Here is an 18070-nt window from a genome sequence, read left to right as displayed (position 1 = left end):
ACTTGCTGGGGTTTAACCTCCCATATTTTATATACAATTCATCTGTGATTTATCCTAAGTGCTTTTACATGTTGAATAATCAATTATTGTACCTACAGCAATGTAAGAGTGTGCCTGGGTAGGATTAACATTATTTGGGGTAATCTATTGGGTTTTGGGTAAATTTGGAAGCAGGAAACAACTAAGTTTTGACAGATGGAGTTTTGTAGAGGGGCCAGTTGCAGAACTGATTATGTTTTCTTCTTTTAAAAAAATGATGTATTTGTCTTACCAGGTCTTCCATCCAATACAGAAGTTCCAATGAGCATGCTAGTGCTTTATGTGTAAAGAATACTAGGGATACCATTCTTCATTTATCACAGATGTTTGGATAAGCATTCTTTTATGATGGAAGCACTACAGCATTTGGAGTCAGAAACACCTGGAATTTGTTTCTTCCTCTGTCAATAACTCATGCTGCTGCCTTGAGAGAATATGCCATTTTCAGGTCTCTAGTTTCTATATCTGTCTGTAGAAATAATAAACTTAGGCTGCTGCTCTCATTTTTAAAGTAGATGCAGCCCTTTGCATTAAGATACAGTCAAAAGGAAAATCAACTATGGTATTTTAGTTTCACACTAATGGTAACTATACATAAAATTTGCATATTGATGCATCTCCTGTAACTTGTCTTTCAGTGATGTTTGAGCAAAGAGAAACTTTTGATAATGTTGCTAGGGGCATGCCAACACTTCTATTTTAACGTATTTTCTGACTTTTGTTTCACATGTAAAAGTGATGAAAATTCTTTATGATACCAGCATGTAGTAGAAGCTAACAGCAGAAACAAACTCCAGTGCTGTCAGCATTATGGAAGAAAAGGGGGTTGAATGTATCAGAAATTTTCCAACCATATTCTTTCAAATTCTAGTCAGGTGTGGTTATTGCCTCATAATGAGAAATTTTTCATTAAATCAGCATTGTTGTTACAATCTATTTAAGACAAATTAATGTGAAATCTATTTATTTCTATTTCATTAATATCATTGGAGGGATGATATCTATAGAAAGAGTCACTCAATTCTTGCAAAAGAATTTTGTTCAGTTAAATGTTTGCATATTTATTTTTAGAAATATATTTTAATGTGAAATGGAATAATATAATTTCCCTTCTCAAATTGTTTTATCCAAGATAAGAATTTTCTATTAAAACACTGGTCATATGTTCATCCCAGCAGCATGTGAAGTTCATTTAGCTACTCTGATATTTCTAACTCTTTCTGCTAGGCTGAAGATACACTATTTTAAATCACCTCATAAATGTCTTTGGTTGTAAAAGAACAAATATGACTTAGAGTTTTAAAAATTTGAAACTGTGGAAAGCAAATTAACTTTTCTGTAAAAAAAAAATACAGTGTACATATGATCACTTTCTTCATAATAATTAAGGAATAGGGAATGATGCAATGATTTAAGAAAGTTTATTGCACTCACAACAGTGGTCAACAAATCCTTCAATTTGAAGGAAAACCTTTTCAGAAAGTTTCTAGAAACAATTGAGCATACACTGTAATTCCGCTATGTGAATCATCTTCCTTTAACTGAGCAACATATTTTTTTTTCTAGTTGCCGCATCAGTAGAACTAAGTAGGACTAACTAAGTTTCCCTCTCTGATTCCATAAGAAATCTCTGACAACAAAGGGCACGAAAGTCACTGCAGTGGTCCACAAAATGGTAATTCTTCTATACTGTTATCAAAAAACGCAAGTGACTTTAACCCCAACATCTGTAAATCTAAGAAGGTGAGTGTCCATTATGAGTGCTAACCCTGTTATCTTCTATTCTATGATCATGGTAACTTTCTGTCACAAGCTCCAGACTAGATCTGGTAATTAGGTGAAGGAAAATATTATGTTTGTTTTTGCACCTGACCCCAATACTTTGAGCTTCTCCAATGGCTTAGTGGGTAGAGAATTCGCCTGCAATGCAGGAGACATAGGAGATGCAGGTTTGATCCCTGGGTTGGGAACATCCCCTGGAGAAGGAAGTGGCAACCTACTCCAGTATCCTTGCCTGAAAAATCCCATGGGCAGAGGACCCTGGTGGGCTCCAAAGGGTTCCAAAGAGTCAGTGACTCTTTGTAACCGAGAGACTAGGAACACACACACACACACACACACATCAATACTTTAAAAAGAATTCTAATGCCTGAGTTACTTATTTTGTCGCTATTGTATGCAGCTTCCTCTCCTTGACACGCAAATAGGTATCTTGATAGAATACTTTGTGTTGTTTGTTAATATGATACAGAATCATTTCCTTTCTTCTTCAGTATTTCCTCTTGGTTTCCTTCAGTTACTTACTTTATAAGTTATGATAGACCTCAAGGAAGCTAAGACACCACAGAAAACACACAGAAGACTAAAAGTTTTGAAAATCTACAGCATCACAAGCATAGAGGAAAGATGATGAGTCTTAATGTAAACAAAGCTTTCTCAAGCTGTTAGAAGAAAAGAAAAGAGAGCTAAAAGTGAAATGAAGATATCCGAAAAGCTAACGGGTCACCATATCCTGAGTACAACTTCATGGGTCTAGATCTAAATGGCAAAGATACTGGAAGTGCATAAGATTAGGTTGGGGGAGCCCTGTGAATAAAGAAAGACCTGAGTCAGGATCCCTGAGGATAGTGTGTTAGTCAGCCAGATCCCAGAGCAGAAATGGCTACAAAGTGTTTCTGAATGGTCTTGAAGAGTTTTTCATAGCCCAAGAGAAAAATTGAGCAGGGAGATAAATTCCCATGTGCCAGAGAGGGGCACAGAAAGAATAAAGGAGTTATTCTCAATCTAGACACCTTAAGAAAGAAATGAGTAACAAAGAGTGACCTCTATGGGCAGAAAAACTGGAGGGGAATGTAGTTGCCTCAGAAGATACCATCAGGGAAAGATGGTGGTATAAAACAGAAATGCTATGTCCACATTGCAGAGAAAAAAAAGAAAAAATATATATACACACATGCAAACGTATATGTATATATATATATACACACATGTGTATGTATATATATATATATATATATATATATATTAGCATGTGTGCTCAGTTGCTGAGTCATGTACGAGTCTGCAACCTCATGGAGTGTAGTCTGCTGGACTCTATATCCACTGAGTGGAATATTACTCAGCAATAAAAGGGAGTGAATTACTGATGAATGTTACAACATGAATGAACATTGAAAAAATTAAGCTAAGTGTAAAAAGCTAGGCACAAAAGCCCGCATATTGTGTGATTCTATTTACATGAATAGTATAGGCAAATCTTGAGAGACAGAAAGTAGACTAGTATTTTCCAGAGGCAAGAGAAAAGGAGAATGTGAATTAAATTTCTTCGGTGTGATGAAATTTTCTCAAATGAAATTGAAGTAATGATTGAACAACCTTGAGAATATACTAAAAAGTGTGAAATCATACATCGTAAAAGGATGCATTTTGTTTGTGCATTGTAATATGTCACAAACAAAAATAGACTAGAATGAAAGCAAAAGAATCTTAAACCATTGTCCACAACTTTGTCAGAGAATTGTCAGTGATGAGGCAGACACAGAATTCACAGCTAACATGAAATTTTCCATAGTTGGGTGATGAGAAGAAATTTGAAGTCATTCTAGAGACTGTTTGGAAGATCCTGAGAAAGACAAAGTGTGATTTTCATAAGCAAGGGAGGATGAGTAAAAACTGACAATGTTCAATTTTCCCAGTAACAGTTCTGAGAACACTTAAACAAGGAGATCTGTGGGAGGTGATTTTTAAGTCTATATCTTGAAATAGGCATTTCTAAAATAGCCATTTCTTTTCCAGGAGAGAATAGGGAAAAAAAATCCAGTAATTATCTTCCAAATGAGATAGAAACAACCACATTAGCATGCCCCTTAATATCACTAAGTGTAGTGGGTTGTGCATAAGAACCACACCCTTCTTCTATCCTTTATCCCCTAATCAAAGGGAGTGAGGACCTTATCTGTAGCCAGCCATACTGACCTAGTTATGAAAACTCTGGATATGTAATATATGTCTGTATCTCTGTATGTTGGGGTTGGAGTAGAGCTACTGATATCTACAGAGTCACAAGCTGACGTGCTATAGGTGTTAATATTTTGGAGAAATGGATTCAGAATAGAGTTTCAGGATATAGTACCACTTGCCAAAGATATTCATTGGAAAGTATTCATTACCAAAGTATTCATTGGAAGGACTGATGCTGAAGCTGAAGCTCCTATAATTTGGCCACCTGATGTGGAGAACTGACTCATTGGGAAAGACCCTGACACTGGGAAAGATTTCAGTCTTTCCTGGGGATGACAGGGGATGAGATGGTTGGATGGCATCATCGACTTGATGGACATTAGTTTGAGTAAGCTCCAGGAGTTGGTGATGGACAGGGAAGCCTGGAGTGCTGCAGTCCATGGGGTCGCAATGAGTCGGACACGGCTGAGCGACTGAACCGAACTGAACCAAAGATATTTACACAAACACACACACATACACCATTCTTCCCTGGAAATATGAATCTTAGATTCAATTAAACAAAAGTGTATTGGGAAACAGACTAAAATTGTTTCTTCTATATGATAGAATTGATGCCTAAAATAGAAATTAATATAAGATCTAGAAGCCATAAAGATATAATCAAGTTATGGGCTTAGTACTATTGATCTGTAAAAAAGGATTCTTTTTTGGTTAACAGCAAGCAGTCCATTTTTATTCTTCATCTTGAATAATGTCTTGGATCCTCCCAGGACTTTGGTATTCCACTTTTTTTTTTTTTGCTTGTTATTTAGTCACTGAGTCGTGTCTGACTCTTCGAGACCCCATGAACTGCAGCATGCCAGGATTCCTGTTCTTCACTATCTGCCATTGCCAATTTTTATTTTTTTAAAAAACTTTTTATTCTGTATTGGGGTATAGATAATTAGCAATATTGTGATAGTTTCAGGTGGACAGTGAAAGGACTCAGCCAAACATATCCATGTATCCATTCTCCCACAAATTCCCCTCCTATCCAGGCTGCCACTTAACACTGAGCAGAGTTCCATGTGCTATACAGTAGTAAAAAAAAGGGGTTCCTAGGTGAAGCAAATCAAGATAGCTAATGACTGTTTACGGTATCACCATGTTGATTGCTATATTGTCAAGAGCCTGTTGTTAAATGTTTGTTTTGACAATAACAAGTTGGAGTGTGTTTACTATGATATTTGTGCCTCTCCCCTACCCTCCAAGGCTCAGATGGTAAAAAAAAATCTGCCTGCAGTACAGGAGCCCCGGGTTCTATCCCTGGGTTGGGAAGTTCCCCTGGAGGAGGAAATGGCACCCCACTCCAGTATTCTTGCCTGGAAAATCCCATGGACAGAGGAGCCTGGCGGGCGACAGTCCATGGGGTCGCAAAGGGTCAGACACGACTGAGAAACTAACACTCACTTTCACGTGCCCATTAGACAAGTGAGTCCCTAAGTGTGGTATTCCATTTTTGTGGTTGGGTTGCAGGAAGATAGAGCATGTAAAAAAGCAACACACAAAAATCACAGAAGTGGAATACAGTTTTGATGTGTGCTTATGGTAAGAAAGATTACTTGAATTCACATGAAGAAGAAGACCAATGAAAATATCACTTGACGATGTAATAGAAATGATGACATAAATAACTCACGGCATTCAAGTCTATGTAAGCAACTCAGCTCTGCCTTATACCTCATAGCATGTGTCTCACTGATGCTGGTCCAAAGGATCAGTACTCCTGAGAAGTGCTCACATGTTTACAGGCTGTTGTTTCAATTTTGGATTCCTAGAAACTAATACATAAACCTTGGATTAAGGACCATTGGTTTAAATGAACTCTAAAATCCTTTCTAATTAAAAAATTTAGTGACTCTGTATTGCACATGGGAGGAGGCCTTGTCATTAAACTGACACTTAAATTTTATTTTACCTGAGCTTGAAGACTTGCTAGGTAAATTTTTATTTGATAAAAATGACAATATTTAGTTTTACAATCTTCCTTTATTCCCTGTAAAACTGTTGAGAAAACCATTTCATTTATGCTTCAGTTAGAGAAAATCTTTTGCTTTCATTGAATCTTGTAAGTGCCAATTTGATAGCAATAGTTTCATCTAATGGTATGACAACAGTAATTTCACTAGGATCTCTTAAAAAGCAGTGTGGTGACTCAACTTATCAAAACTTAGAATCGAAAAATAAGAAAATGTTGTTAAACGCTTACCATCAGTAATTTTTGGCTTCAGCTTTCACATGTAAAGAGCTTAGATCCTCATTCCATCTTTAAGAAAAAGCTAGAGAAACTGAAATTTAATGCTTTTTTCTTGAATCCTTTAAAAGTTACAATTGTGGACTAAACCAACACCCTAAAATCTGGAGAGACAGGTGCATTCAGAAAAGCACAGGTGAGATCTGCTTACTAGGAGCAGAAGCTGTTGAAATCACAGACTTGTAGGAAGATGAAAATAGTGATTTTGACCAATTGTTGGAAGCTGAGTATAGATCGATGAGAAATTGAAAAACTCCTGAGGGCTTCCATTTTTTTTTTTTTTAATGAGCTTTACCTCCAAGAAGCCTTATAAGATTCTAATAATGAAGAGTCAAGAAAGATCACTTTGTGGTGCTGGCAAGGGAAGAGGTGTAATCACTGTGAAATACATACAGAGCTCTCTCCATGACAAAAGTCTAGTCTCTAGATAAAGGGACTTAGTGCATGTATGCTTACTCAGTAGCTTCAGTCATATTCAACTCTTTGCAACCCCATGGACTGCAGCCCATCAGGCTCCTCTGTCTATGGGATTCTCCAGGCAAGAATACTGGAGGGCATTACCATGTCCTCCTCCAGGGGATCCTCCCTACCCAGGGGTTGAACTCAAGTCACCTGAATTGCCGGTGGATTCTTTATCTACTGAGCCACCTTAAAGCTTAGCTTCTTTTGTGAGAAGGGAATTACTTCCATTTCAACCGCTACTGACTTCCTGTTTCACCTAGGAGAAATATAACCAACACTCAATGGAGTTAGAGGTTCAAGAAAATAGATTTGGGATGTTGTACCCCCAGAAAAGAGTAGGGAGCAGGAGGAGAAGCTATCACTGGAAAAACATTTCTGTTGGTTGAAGCCTTGAGATACAGGCTCACTGAGAGACTGAGATTTCATCAGAAGATTACAGAATTCCCCTTTGCCTCCACTACACATGGTTTACCACCAACACCTCCTCTACATCAACAGGGCTACAAGCAACAACAGTGGATTATAGTTAAAACAGTTCTGCAAGATAAAGAATCTTGCTGAGGAAGAATATTTAGTGAAACCCAAAGACCAGAGAGGCATAAAAACAAGGACCTTAGAGGAACCTAAAGCTTTTGTTACCCAAAGCTATAGCAAACTTAAAGATCAATTCCTGGCCCGAATAAAGTAAATCATTTGCATTAAAAGACTGTTTATTTCAGTTCTAGTTACCTGATATAGCATATCTGACTTTCAGCAAAAAATTACAACGCATGCCAAAAGGCAAGAAAACAGCATCATCTGAAGAGATAAAGCAAGTGCCAGAGTCAAATTCAGATAGGACACAGATGTTGGAATTATCAACAGGGGATTTACAATAACTGTGATTAATCTTCTAAGGACTTCAATGGAAAAATAAGCAGCATGCAAGAATAGGTAGGTAACATAAGCACAAAGGTGGATTACTTTAGGAAAAAGCTAAGGAAAAAGCGAATGGAAATTCTAGAAAATGGAAATGCTAGAAACTAAAAAAAAAAAAAAAATAATAGGAATAAAGAATACCTTCAATGTGGTCATCAGTAGATTCGATATGGCTGAGAAAAACATCAGTAAGTTGGAAGATAGGCCAAATTTCATTTCATATCCTGAAATACAAAGGGAAGGAAGAATAAAACAAACAAACAAAACCAGAACAGAACACCCAATAGAACCATGGATTGATAAAAACAAATGTAATATAACATGCCATTAGAATGTTAGGAGTAGAAGAAAGATAAAATATAACAGAAGATATATTTGAAGTAATATGGCCAAAATCTTTTCAAAATTAATGGCAAACACAAAACCACAAGTCTAAGAAATTCAGAAAAGACTAACCATGATAAATATGAAAATCTCTGTTGTTGTTCAGTTGATAAGTCGTGTCTGACTCTTTGGGACCCTATGGGTTGCAGCACTCCAGGCTTCTCTGTCCTCTACGATCTCCCAGAGTTTGTTCAAATTCATGTTCACTGAGTCACTGTATGAAAGCATAAACACAAAAAATCTCCTCCACATGGCTGTATCACATTTAAACTGAAGAAACTCGAGGGGACAGGAAAAAATCTTGAAAGATTTCAGAAGGAAATGTCACCTCTTGGACATAAGAAGAAAAAGAATTACTTTTTGACACAATACTTCTGGTCTGGCTTCATGGAAGTCAGAAGAAAATAAAGTAAAATATTTAAAGTGCTGAAAGAAAACAAACACTAACCTAGGATTATATGTCTAATGAATTTCTCTTTCAAGACTAAAGAAGAAACAAAAACTTTCTCAGACAAACACTGAGGAACTTCATTACTAGTAGACATGCTTGCAAAAAATGTAAAAAGTTCTTTAGGCAGAAAGAAAATTTTATAGAATAGCATCTTGGATGTACACACAAAAGGAACATCAGAAAAAATAAATACAAGTAATAAAATACTTTTTCTATTCTTTATTAATGGAAAATGCAACTTTGTTTAAAGCAATAGTAATAGCAACATATTGGATGATCCTTGCATATAGATAAGTGAAATAAGTGAAAGCAGTTGTCACAAGAGGTGAGAGAAAAATTAGGAATGCTATGTTATAAGTAACTATGTACTACAGGTGAAGTTACTACTTCAGTGTAACTTGAGTTGTTACAGTGTCAGTTGAGGTGGGCTTAGATTAGTTAGAAATGTATCTTAGAAACACAAGAGCATTCATTTAAAAATTTCTAAAATGTGGTGTAATTTACCAAGAGCAGAGATGAAATTGAATCACATACAATGTCAGTCAAAACCAGAAACAGAAAAAAAGGTGTAAGAAGGGATAATGCATGAATAGAAAGCAGTTACAAACATGGCATATATTAATCCAACCACATCAATAATCATTCAACATACGACTGCTCTAAATGCAACAATTAAAAGTCAGAAACTGCCAGCATGGATATAAAAATGAAGATAAACTATTATGCCATATACAAGAAATCCACTTTAAAAATAAAGACCCAGATTGGTTAAAAGTAAAGAGATGGGACAGAGAAATGTATGTCAAGCTAACAAAAGTCAAAAATAAGTTGAAGTAGTTAATTTCAGACAAAGCGAATTTCAGAACAATAAAGCTTACCAGAGATAAATAAAAGCAATGCACAATGATAAAGGGATCAATTCCCCAAGTAGCATAATCATCTTAACTGAATAGAAATCTAATAACAGAATACCAAAACAATTGAAGCAAAATATTTACCATTGATTGAACCACGTAAAGACAAAACATTGACATAAAAAGATATAACTTTTTCAGTATACTTATTGTAAGCATAATACATTTTACATTATGAATATTGCATAGTTACAATTCTAATTTTGACTGAAGCTGTTAAGGATTAGAATCACATATATCTACTAATCTGAGAACAGATCAAACTGCTACATTGTCTAAAATGCCCTCATATAAGGTGAATAGAGCCAATCAGCAAAAGATAGATTAAAGAAAAATATGAAGCAAATTTATACTTATAAAGCTGGAATTATAAACATATAGCTTATTGTTTGACTCTGGTAACAGAAAGGAATAAACAATGGTATAGTGATCATTATTTTTAAAGGCCCTAATTATTTAAAAGCATGAACATTTGGTTAATCCAATATAGAATTTCAGTCACAACTTTATTCCAAGAATGCAAATATTTACTTATTTAAGTTGATGACTAGATCATATAACTAGAAGAAAAAATCTCGGAGTGATTGGTTCTCTGATCATAAATCCTATGCAGATGATAAATGAAATAATAAATGATTTGTATCAAAATATTAATTCAACAAATATTTAGAAAAGTCCTACAATTTTATAAGTCCTATACCATTTTATAATAAATATTATATAGAGAGAGGTATAATGCAAATGAACAGGAAAATTAGTAAAGAATAAGTATTAGTAAAAATAATCTTAGCTTTTCAAGTAACACTTGGTCTATGGGCAAGACTGATAAAACAATATATATTGGTTTAGCACATCATCTGGGAAAAAATAAGGAAATTTAACTCAGTACTAAAACTTCATGTAATCTTTGATTATAGTTCCTTGGGCTCTAATATTACTACTATTGTGAAATGGAGGGAGAGGGAGAAAAGGAAAAGAACTGGTAAATGGAAAAAAATTTCTTCCCTTCAGTAAGTTCTCTCTATGGCCATCTATTAAAGTAAGCATTCTCTAAATCCACTTTTAAAGGAATTTCTCTGGTTTTAAGGAAGTAGAATAGAGAAAACAAATAATCTGGATATAAAGATTATCTTTTTATTTACCCAGTGTTTTCATTCCTAAATTATCAAGTGATGAAGCAGAGTTGGGTTTAGTTACAAATTTGATTGGCTAAACCTGTAACAACTCAGAATACATTTGTTCCAGGAATGTGATTAAATTATTTTAATTAAGTTTTAATACCTCTAGGACAAAAATGCTTGTACAAATTATATGTATTTTGTTAGGGTGTTAGGAGAAGAAATAGTAATATTCATGAATTGTGTTAGGTATATAATGCAGGATATGTTCTATTTTGTCAGGGTTTTGTTTCAAAAATCTTAGTTTAATCTTCTGGATTCTTGGATTAAAAAAAAAAAGAAAACACCTGAACAGAATAGCTCTTTAAATGTAAGCCCAGTATCCCAATAACATAGTATAAAATGTCTTCTGATTTTAAGTTCATTTGATGCTGTAATAACTTCACATCATGCTGAAGAGCTTCAACTGAACAAAAATGGAAATGACTTATTTAGAATACTCAGTGGTAACATGAAATCACATTTTATCTAGTACATATTTTATCTATTATCCTTGATTAACTTTATGTTAAGTGTTCAGGCAGAGGTTTTGAAAACCCTCCTTTAGAAATGTGGCTAACCTGCTTGTAGGAGGGAAGAAAACAATTTTTGTTTGGGCCATTAATCAATAAATGAGCAGCTTGGTTCCCATTGAAAAACTGCTCTTGCACTGTCAGATAGAAGCAGTTATTAACTAGTCCCTGAACAGAACATGTTATTTCGATTACTTTCATCTTTCCTGATGAGCAGATAAATGAATAGGAAAAATGAGTTGACTGAAATAGACAGAGCAGAAGAGAATGTATTTGCAAGGCATCAAGGTGTAAATGAAATTCCTAACAGCATCTTTTGTATCTGTACACAGTTGAGTAAAATTAAGCAAAAGGAACGGACTGATAATGTGTGAGAATATGTCACAGTTCATGTCCATTTTGGATTCAGGAAAGCTGACTATAATAGATAAAGAAGACAGATTCTAGCCTCAAGGAGTTCATGGCTATGAAAACAGAGAAAGAGTCAATTGAAAGTGTAAGAGTGTGGTATGCGAGGCAACATAAGTAATCCAACGTTGTTCTGAAGTAAGCTAGCATGGAACTTAACCTATCATATTTAAAGCCAGGAAAGCTTCTTGGATTGTTTTTATTGATGCATGAAACATTTTTATTGATGCATGACAAATGAATGAGAAAGGAATGACATTTTATGGTAGAGAAAAGAGAAAAAAAAAGATTTGAAGAAGACAGGAGTGAAAACTCTAAGTATGTTATTTAACATGTCTTATGTAGAGGATTTGTATAGTTATGAAGTGAAAAACGAGGTGGGACACTTAGAGAGAATTACAAATATTGACTTTCTAGAGAAGGTTAGAGAAAGGGTAATAGCTAAAGAGATTAATAATTGATAGTTATTTTATCTGGGTGAACCAACTTACACGACTTCCCTGTAAAGCATCTGTGGGTAAAGCATCGGCCTGCAATGCAGGAGACACAGGAGATGCTGGTTCCATCCCTGGATTGGGAAGACCCCCTGGAGAAGGGAATGGCAGCCCACTCCAGTATTCTTGCCTAAAGAATCCCATAGACAGAGGAGCCTGGAGGGCTACATACAGTCCAAAGGGTAACAGAGAGTTGGACATGACTGAGCGACTAAGCATAGCAGCATAGAACAAACAGACATATAGGTGAAGGGGAAGCAATTCAATAGAGAAGAAAAGATAAAGGATACAAATGTTTGCAAAGTTTAGTTCTCAAAATGACTAGTCCTAACAATGAGTCTTGGAATTTTCTAGCCTCTATTTTTTAGTGTTTTTCCTGGTTTCTGCTTCTATAGAAAATTATTATTTTGTTTTCTTTTTAAAAGTCTCATCTTAAATCCTCTTCTTATCTCACTGATATCTCCATTTGAATGTTTCATAAGCAACTTAAATCCCAAAGCCCATACAATCAAAACTGAGCTCCTTTAATTTCCCTGAGAAACTCCTCTTATTTTATTTCTTAGCATTGAATGAAGTCAACAGAAAATAGAGATGGGTGTATTAGTTAAATAATGAATGTGACAGAAAACCCAAATTGATGTCATTTCACCATCTCAGATTTTATTCTGTCACATACAAAGGCCAGAGGTCAGCAATTCTGGGCTTGTATGACAGAGTCATGAATTTTTAAAAAAATACTTTCTTCCATATATTTTCTCTGCCACCCCTATATTATTTTCCTGGTTAACATTGTCACAGATAGCTGGTGAGGTTTCCAACAGCACATCATCACATTAACCATGAGAGCAAAAAGAAAGAATACACCTGCTCTATTTAAGGGTACCTCCATGTATCTGCACAAACCACTCCTGGTTATGGCCCACTGGGCAGAACTTAGTCACATGCTCAAGGAAACTTTAAAAAAGCTGGTTAACATAACCATTTTTCTAGGCAGCCATGAGCCAGCTGAACAGATTGTTGTTTTTGTGTGTGTGTGTGTTTATTGTTGTTGTTGTTGTTTTTAAGATTGTTGTTTCATACAATAGAATATTAACTGTCCTTGTTATGTAGTACAAGAATTAAAAGTCTTGGCACAATTCTACTTTCTTCTCTAGCTTCTCATGTCCACTCAATCCCAAAGCTGATTCCAGCTCTCAAATTCTCAAATACGTGTATTTTCTTCAATCATTATGGCAATAGCTTAACTAGTTCATTGTATGTAGACATTAATATAACAAATCTATTCATATCATTGAAGACATATTATTAACACAGTCAAACTCCAAAATGAATGTTACTCTGCTTTAACAAATTGCCATTAAGTTCAGGATAATGTCCAAATCTGTTAATGTTGTTGACCTTTGTCTTCTAAAATGCTCTTGAACCTTGATGTACAGAAACTTTGTTTCTAAAATGCTGTTTCATGACTTTTTAAAAGCTTAATAACTTTTTAAGATACCCGTGTATTTTCAGAAAACTTAATTTTTCATGACAAACACTGGTTCAGAGCTTCTGCTATAAGAATGGATGAAAGGATTCTGTTTCTGCTTGTTTCTGGGTCTACTGCAGGACATAAAATTCAGCTACTTTCCTCGAATGGTAGATTAAAAGAACATCCTAAGTAAGCAAGTTGCAAAGACTTTATCAGGACTGAAGCCACAGTTCACCTCTTGAGGACTCCTACAAGGACGGTTCTGACTTGCATTTGTCAGAGATGTGGCCAAAATGGTGAAACAGAAAGACCAACTGAGCTCACGTCCTCTCATAGGCACATCAAAATCACAGCTATTTACAGAGCAACTATCTCAGAGAACAACCTGAAGACTAGTAGAAAAGATTTTCCCACAACTAAAGATGCAAAGAAGCAGCCATAACAAGAAAGGTAGAAAGGGTGGAGACAGGGTATAGTCAAGACCCACACACTCAGGTTGGCAGCCCCACAAGTGGGGAGATAATTACAATTGCAGGGGAGCAGGGGTTGGAGATCCACCTTAGGCTTCACAGCGTGGAGATGGTACACCAGAACGACAAGTCTCCAGAACAGCTGGCTAAGGACAGTGGGCTCTTAAAGGGCACACACAGAATCTCAACATGCCCCAAGTCCCAGTGCGGAGGCAGTAATTTGAAATGAGCACTTGCTGACCTTGGAGAGCCTCTCATAGAGGCAAGTTGTTGATGTTCAATCACTAATTCATGTCTGACTCTTTGTGACCCCACGGATTGCAGCATACCAGTCTCCTCTGTCCTCCACTATCTCCCGGAGTTCGCTTAAATTCATGTTCATTGAATTGGTGATGCCATCTAATGGTCTCATCCTCTGCCTGCTTCCTTCTCCTTTTGCCTTCAATCTTTCCCAACACCAGTGCCTTTTCCAATGAGTTGGCTCTTTGCATCAGGTGGCCATATTGGACCTTCAGCTTCGGCATCAGTCTTTCCAGTGAATATTCAGGGTTGATCTCCTTTAGGATCAACTGGTTTGATTTCCTTGTGTCCAAGGAACTCTCCAGAGTTTTCTCTAGTGCCACATTTCAAAAGCATCAATTCTTGGGCTCTCAGTCTTCTTTATCGTCCAACTCTCATATCCATATATGACCACTGGATAAACCACAGCTTTGACTATATGGACATTTGTCAGCAATGTGATGTCTCTGCTTTTTATTTATTTATTTATTTTCTTTGAATTGTTTGCTTTCCTTTTTTTTTTTTTTTTTAATTTTTTCATTTATTTTTATTAGTTGGGGGCTAATTACTTTACAATATTGTAGTGGTTTTTGCCATACATTGACATGAATCAGCCATGGATTTACATGTGTTCCCCATCCCAATCCCCCCTCCCTCCTGCCTCCCCATCCCATCTTCATAGCTTTCTTTCCAAGAGCAAGCATCTTTTAATTTCATGGCTACAATCACTGTCTGCAGTGATTTTGGAGCCCAAGAGAGGCAAGAGGCAACTAGAATCCCATCTGGGCAGCAATTTGGGGAGTTCGGTCTACCATGAGAACACTGGCACCAGCAAATGCAATTTTGCTGTTTTGGAGTCCTCCTGCTAGTCTGTTAGTGCCAGGGCTTACCTGCCCATCTGGTAGGCCAACCTTAGTCCTGAGCCCCGCTGGGCCCTCCTGAGACCCTCAGCCTGCTTGGCCAAGGACCAGCTCCACCTTCCTGTGTTCCCAGAGTAGTCGGCCTGACCACAACCAAAGGACCTATGCAGCCCTCCTGAGGGAATACCCCTAGAGTATATATCTCTGGTGACCAGAGAAGAGTGTGCTATTATCTCCATAGGACATCTCCTACATAAGGCTGCTTCTCCAAGTTCAGAAAACATAACCAACCTATCTAATACACAAAAATAAATATAGAGAATTATGCAAAATGAAGGGACAGGGATATGTTCCAAAAGAAAGAACAGGACAAAACCTCAGAAAAAGAGCTAAACAAAGTGGAGATAATTTTCTGATAAAAATGAAAGAACTTAATGAACTTTAGAGAAGAATGAATGAACACTGTGAGAATTTTACAAAGAGTTAGAACAGGTAAGGAAGAATTGACAGAGCTGAAGAGTATAATAAATGAAATGAAAAATGAAATTAAAAAATACACTAGAAGGAATCAATAGTAGAGTAGATAATACAGAGTAATGGACCAGTGAACTAAAAGACCGGGTGGTAGAAATCACTGAGGCTGAACACACACACACAAAATAATAATAATTTTAAAAAATGAGGACAGTTTAAGAGACCTCTTGGACATCAAGCATGCTAACTTTTATGTTACAGGGATCTCAGAAGGAAAAGTGAGAAAGAAAGGGACAGAAAACATATTTGAAGACAAAATAGCTAAAAACCTCTATAATCTAGAAAATTAAACAGACATCTATATCCAGGAAACAGTGTCCCAAACAGGACCACCCTAAAAAGGATCACACCAAGATACACTATAATCAAAATGGAAAAAATAAAGGTAAATACAAGTCTTAAAAGCAGCAGGAAAAAGAAACTAATCAAGTACAAGGGAGCTCCCACAAGAGAATCAGCTGACTTTTCAGCAGAAATTTTGCAGATTAGAAGGGAGTGGCATGATATATTCAAAATAATGGAAGAAAAAAAAAAAGGATCTACAACCAAGAATATTTATCCAGCAATTTTATCATTCAGATTTTAAGGATAGATAGTTTTACAAGCAAGCAAAAGGTAAAAGCTGACCCACTGGAAAAGACTCTGATGCTGGGAAAGATCGAGGGCAAACAACTCAAAGTGAGTGGAAAGAAATATTAAAGATCAGAGTGGAAATAATTAAAATAGAAGCTAAAAATACAAGAGAAAAGATCAATGAAACTAAGAGCTGGTTCTTTGAAAAGGTAAACAAAACTGATAAACCTTTAGCCATACTCATCAAGAAAAAAGAGAGGAAGCTCAAATAAATAAAATCAGAAAAGAAACTGAAAAAGTTACAGTTACTACAGAAATACAAAAGTTAAGAGATTACTACAAATAATTATATGCCAATAAAATGGACAATCTAAAACAAATAGGTATATTCCTAGAAAGAAGCAATCTCTAAAGACTAAATCAAGAAAACAATAGAAAATCTAAACAGATAAACTACCAGTAATGAGACTGAATCAGTAATAAAAAAAAAGAGAAAGCTTCCAACAAATGAAACTACAGGACCAGACAGCTTTAATGGTGAATTTTATAAAACATTTAAAGTAGAGTTAATGGTTATCATTCTCAATCTATTCCAAAAAGTTTTTAATCTACAAAGTCAGTATCCTAAACCCTAGTACCAAAACTAGACAACATAAATTTCAAAAGAGGAAAATTACAGACCAATACCCCTGATGAACACAATTGAAAAAAAAAAAAAAAAACCTCACAAAATATTAGTTTTCTACTTTTTTTCAATGGTAAAAAGCACTTTTCAAGAGTTAATTTCTTTAATCCCCTTTTTAGATAAATTGTATTAGTAAAGAATTGGCTAATAGTTTGTATTTCTTTTTCAAAATCACTGTTTCTAATTACATTCAAGTCCAATACATTATTTGAACATGATGGGACCTGAAAAACAAGGAAACAAACTTGAGTTGACGTTGGTGGAACTGTCATTGGAAAGTAGCTGCCCTTTTAACCTTCTGATAGAAACCAAGATAGCACATCTTCTTGAGGAGAGCACTGGGGGAAATGCAATGCTGTCCATGTAAGGATAGGCCTAATTTGATCAGAAATGTTGAGCTTTTGGTGGCTCAGACAGTAATGAATCTGCCTGAAATGCAGGAGACCTGCTTTTGATCCCTGGGTTGGGAAGGTCCCCTGGAGAAGGGATTAACTTCTCACTCCATAATTCTTCCCTGGAGAATTCCATGGACAGAGGAACCTAACAGGCTATAGCCCCTAGGGTCACAAAGAATAGGCCTTGACTGAGTGATTAACACTAACAGGGAGAATAAAAATATTTATTTATTGTATTTATCTACAATGTGATTTTAAAGGACAAAGTAAAAATGACTAGACAAAAATCAGCTATAAGAAAGGGTATTTTGATGGAGATAGGAGAGACTTACATTGGCCATGATGAAATTTTTATTTTCTCTAGCTCTTTCAGTACTAACTCATTTATTCTTGTTTGGAACAGTTTATTTCTCCATTTCTTTTCTGATCAGTTTTAGCACTAAATAATCTCCCTCCATTCTTCCATTATTGCAAGTGCATAGTAGAATCAGAATAAATACTTGTCTATTTTTTAACTAAATAGAAAAATAAGACCTAAATTAATTGGGTAAAAGGAAACTGATTACTGTCTGCAATACTAGGGAATTGCCTGTTCCAGGAAATAGCTTCTGTTAATAATCTACAGGTAAATATAATAAGAAAACACAGAGAATTAAATCATTAACAGTGATTAAAATAATACTGATGACTGTACGTTGTTGTTGTGCTGTGTTTGGTCGTGTCCAACTCTTTGCAACCCTGTGGACTGCAGCATGCCGGGTTCCTCCATCCATGGGATTTCCCAGGC

Source organism: Dama dama, chromosome 25, assembly GCF_033118175.1.
Source record: "Dama dama isolate Ldn47 chromosome 25, ASM3311817v1, whole genome shotgun sequence".
Lineage (NCBI taxonomy): Eukaryota > Metazoa > Chordata > Mammalia > Artiodactyla > Cervidae > Dama > Dama dama.
The sequence above is the reverse complement of the archived record's forward strand: the minus strand, read 5'-3'. Positions refer to the sequence as shown.